We start from the raw sequence: 5000 nt of genomic DNA on the forward strand, positions 1-5000 counted from the left end.
CGCGCGGGCGTGGCCTGGGCGCGGGCGCGCGCGGCCGGGGCCTGGGCGCGGGCGCGCGCAGCAGGCGCGCAGCGCGGCCGGGGCGTCGGCGCGGGCGCGCGCGGCCGTGGCCTGGGCGCGGCGCGGCCGGGGCCTGGGCGGGCGCGGCGCGGCCGGGGCCTGGGCGCGGCCGTGGCCTGGGCGCGGGCGCGCGCGCCAGGCGCGCAGCGCGGCCGTGGCCTGGGCGCGGGCGCGCGCGGCCGCGTGCGGCTGGGGCTCATGGGCGCGGCTTGGGCCGCGCATGGGCATGCCATGGCTTTGGCACGCTGGGCACCGTCTTGGCCGACCTTGGAGGCACTTGGCCAAGCATTGGAGGCCTTGGCTTGGCCTAGGCTTGGCCAAGTGTGAATGGGCTTGGCCTATTGCGAAGAGTCACGGCAAAGGTTCGACCGAAGCTCGCGGCGCCCCGGACGGAGCCGGGCCGCTCCCGCCTTTGCCGCGGCGCACGGGCGCCGCCGCCGTCCGGCCGTCGCGGCGGCCGCGCACGGCACTTCGGCTTCCTCCGTCGGCCCTCCCGGGACGCGCGACCCGTGCGACCGGGACGCGCATCCCGTGCGACCGGGACGCATGTCCGGGCGGTTCCCGTTTGCAACGCTCCTCGGTACTTTGGAACGCTTGGGGTGGGCTTTGGGCGGATGCCCCGCTGGGGTGGTAGGGAGGGGGGGCTGCTGCCGCCGCGGCGGGCCTTCCGCTCCACTCCGCACAAGCCCGCCGTGGGCACTCGCTGCGGGCGTGCCCGGCACCGTTCGTCCTCGAGGGATTCGGCCCGTCGGCTCGCTCGGATGGGCCACGCGCAGCGGGCCCACGACGGAGCCGGCACGCTCCTTCTGCTGGCGCGGCGCTCGGTCTACGCCTCCGGCCGGCCGTTGCGGCGGCCGTGCACGGCGCTTCGGATCGGTCGGCCCGTCGTCCCGTCCCTGACGAAGTTTTCGCGGCCGCGCGCGCGCGGAGTTGGATCGGCCTTACTTGGTCCGATCCTTCGCCCTCGCATGTTGCGTGGGCTCGGTCCCGTCCCGTTCGGTGAAATCTTTGTCCGCTCTGGTGCGTCCCTGTGGGTTCCTTTGTCGGTTTTGCGGGTTCGGCCGGGCCTTCCGTGCCGGCCCGTCGGCTCGCTCGGATGGGCCCCGCGGAGTTGGCCCACGACGGAGCCGGCACGCTCCTTCCGCTGGTGCGGCGCTCGGTCTATTCCTTCGGTCGGCCCTTGCGGCGGCCGTGCGCGGTGCTTCGGATCGGTCGGCCGGTCTTCCCGTCCCTCATGAAGTGTTCGCGGCCGCGCGCGCGCGGAGTTGGATCGGCCTTACTTGGTCCGATCCTTCGCCCTCGCATGTTCCGTGGGCTCGGTCCCGTCCTGTTCGGTGAGGGAGGGCGGCCCCGAATCTTTGTCCGCTCTGGTGCGTCCCTGTGGGTTCCTTTGTCGGTTTTGCGGGTTCGGCCGGGCCTTCCGCGCCGGCCCGTCGGCTCGCTCGGATGGGCCCCGCGGAGTTGGCCCACGACGGAGCCGGCACGCTCCTTCCGCTGGTGCGGCTCTCGGTCTACGCCTCCAGCCGGCCCTTGTGGCGGCCGTGCGCGGCGCTTCGGTTCGGTCGGCCGGTCTTCCTGTCCCTCACGAAGTGCTCGCGGCCGCGCGCGCGCGGAGTTGGATCGGCCTTACTTGGTCCGATCCGTCGCCATCGCATGTTGCGTGGGCTCGGTCCCGTCTCGGTGAAATCTTGGGCCGCTTTGGTGCGTCCCTGTGGGTTCCTTTGTCGGTTTTGCGGGCTCGGCGCCGGGCCTTCCGCGCCGGTCCGTCGGCTCGCTCGGACGGACCGTGCGCAGGTGGTCCCCGACGGAGCCGGCACGCTCCTTCCGCTGGCGCGGCGCTCGGTCTATGCCTCCGGCCGGCCCTCGCGGCGGCCGTGCGCGGCGCTTCGGTTCGGTCGGCCGGTCGTCCCGTCCCTCACGAAGTTCCTGCGGCCGCGCGTGCGTGGAGCGGGATCGGCCTTACTTGGTCGGATCCGTCGCCCTCGCCTGTTGCGGGGGCTCGGTCCCGTCCCGTTCGGTGAAAGCTTTGCCCGCTCTGGTGCGTCCCCGTGGGTTCCTTTGTCGGTTTTGCGGCCTTGGCGGCGGGCCTTCCGTGTCGGCCCGTCGTGGGCCCGCTGCGCGTCCGTGCGCGGTGCTTCGGATCGGTAGGCCCGTCGTCTGGGTCCCTTACGAAGCTTTGCGCGACCGCTCCTTTGTCGCCGGTCCCCTGTTAGGGCTGACCGAGCCCTCCGTTCGCCCCCTGGCCCGTCGCATGGGCCCCCGGCGCCTCCGCGGCGCCCCACCGAAAACTGTCACGACGCGCATCCAGCGCCGACGAGGTCGCAGGTTACGTGCGGCAGCCGGGGGGCTAGGCCGAGCGGCGGCGGGCCCGCCCACGGACGGGCGCGGGGAGGAGCGCAGCCGGCACGCGGCGCGGAGCGGCGGCGGCATGCCGCCGGGCGGCCGTCGGCTCAACCGTGCCCGAGTCCCGCGGGCACCGCGTCGCCCGGCCGGCGCGAGCGGCGGCGGGCCCGCCCGCGGACGGGCGCGGGGAGGAGCGCAGCCGGCACGCGGCGCGGAGCGGCGGCGGCATGCCGCCGGGCGGCCGACGGCTCAACCATGCCCGAGTCCCGCGGGCACCGCGTCGCCCGGCCGGCGCGAGCGGCGGCGGGCCCGCCCGCGGACGGGCGCGGGGAGGAGCGCAGCCGGCACGCGGCGCGGAGCGGCGGCGGCATGCCGCCGGGCGGCCGACGGCTCAACCATGCCCGAGTCCCGCGGGCACCGCGTCGCCCGGCCGGCGCGAGCGCACGAGGGCGGGAGGCAACCGGGCGGCGCCTGCGGAACCGGATGCGACGGCCGGCGCGGCACGGCCCCGACGGGTCCGCACCGAAGACCAGCGCGGTGCGGATCGACCGCTGATGAGGTCAGAGGTTACGTGCGGCAGCCGGCCGGCTGGCCCGAGCGGCGGCCGGCACGCGACGGGGATCGAGCGGCCCCGACGGCTTGCAGCCGGGCGGCCGACGGCTAGGCCGTACCGGAGTCCCGCGGTCGTTCGGGCGAAGGGGCGCATGCTGCGGGAAAGGCCTGCGGCGGCGAACCGTCCGCCCGGCCGGCCAAGCCTTCCGCGGCGGCGCGCACGTGGCGGCGCGGCCGAGATGACCGAGCGAAGCCCCGGCGATGGGCGGCGCGCACGTGTCCGTGCGGCCGAGATGACCGAGCGAAGCCCGGGCGGCGCCCGCCGTGCGCCCTGCCGGATCGCGCCTTCCGCCGGCACGCAACGCCGGTCCCGCGTTCCGGCCGCGGGAGAGGCCTGCGTCGGCGAACCGTCCGCCCCGCCGGCCGAACCTTCCGCGGCTGCGCGCACGTGTCCGTGCGGCCGAGATGACCGAGCGAAGCCCCGGCGACGGGCGGCGCCCGCCGTGCGCCCCGGCGGATTGCGCGGCCCGCCGGCGCGCAACGCCGGGCCCACGTTCCGGCTGCGGGAAAGGCCTGCGGCGGCGAACCGTCCGCCCCGCCGGCCGAACCTTGCGCGGCGGCGCTTACGTGTCCGTGCGGCAGAGATGACCGAGCAAGCTCCGGCGATGGGCGGCGCCCTCCGTGCGCCCCGCCGGATCGCCTGCGAGCGGCGAGCGTCCGGGCGGGCCCCTTTCGCAACTTCCCTCGGTACTCTAAACACCCCTTGCCTCTCGGTCTTCCCCCCGACCCTCTCGGTATTTGCTCGGATATGTGCATGCATCGTCCCTCGTCGCCTTCGGTTATCCTCCCCGGGGTGGGCTTTGCGCCGACGCGCCAACGGGGTGGTAGGGGGGCTGCAGCCGCGGCCGCCGCGTTTCGCCATCCGCGCGTGCGCCGCCGGATCCGAGTGGAGGTCGCGGGCGACTCGTCGATGCTTGTACTAGGGGCGCATGCCGGCAGCCCCCCGCGGGGTGCGGGACCCCCGATCGGCGTGCGAGGGACGGGCGTCCGGGCGGGCCCCGTTTCCAACTTCCCTCGGAACATTAAAACCCCCCGACCCCCTCGGTCTTCGCTCCGGCCCTATCGCTATTGCTCGGATATGTGCATCCACCATCCCTCGTTGCCTTCGGTTATCTACCCCAGGGTGGGCCTTGCGCCGATGCCCCGATGGGGTGGCAGGGGTGGGGCTGCCGCGGCCGGCGCGTTTCGGCATCCGCGCTTGGGGGCTCGGACCCGAGTGGAGGTCGCGGGCGGCTCGTCGATGCCTGCACCGGGAGCGCATGCCGGCAGCCCCCCGCGGGGCGCCGGACCCCCGATCGGCGTGCGATGGACGGGGGGAGGGGCGGGCCCGGTTTGCAAATTCCCTCGGTACTTTAAAATCTCACGGCCCTGTCGGTGCTCCCTCCGGCCCTATCGCCACTGCTCGGATATGTGCATCCACCGTCCCTCGTTGCCTTCGGTTATCTACCCCGCGGTGGGCTTTGCGCCGATGCCCCGATGGGGTGGCAGGGGGGCACGCTCTAGGCCGTGCCACGGGGCGCGGGCGCCGGCGCCGTACGTCCCTCGCGGCGGCCGTGAGCGGCACCTCGGCTTGCTCGGTCTGTCCTCCCGGGACGCGCGACCCGTGCGACCGGGACGCGCATCCCGTGCGACCGGGACGCGTGTCCGGGCCGTTCCCGTTTGCAACGCTCCTCGGTACTTTGGAACGCTTGGGGTGGGCTTTGGGCGGATGCCCCGCCGGGGTGGTAGGGAGGGGGGGCGGCTGCTGCCGCGGCGGGACTTCCGCTCCACTCCGCACAAGTCCGTCGCCTCGCGGCGGGCGCGCCCGGCACCGTTCGTCCCCGAGGGAGCCGGCACGCGCCCGCCGAGGCCCCGGCGCATGGGCGCCGCCGCCGGCCGTCCGCGCGGCGGCCGTGCGCCGGCTTCCTCCGTCGGCCCTCCCGGGATGCGCGACCCGTGCGACCGGGACGCGCATCCCGTGAGACCGGGACGCGTGTCCGGGCCGT

The sequence above is a fragment of the Phoenix dactylifera genome, chromosome 10, assembly GCF_051530095.1.
Source record: "Phoenix dactylifera cultivar Ajwa chromosome 10, Ajwa_hap1_PhDact_Kaust_v1.1, whole genome shotgun sequence".
NCBI classification, from domain to species: Eukaryota; Viridiplantae; Streptophyta; class Magnoliopsida; order Arecales; family Arecaceae; genus Phoenix; species Phoenix dactylifera.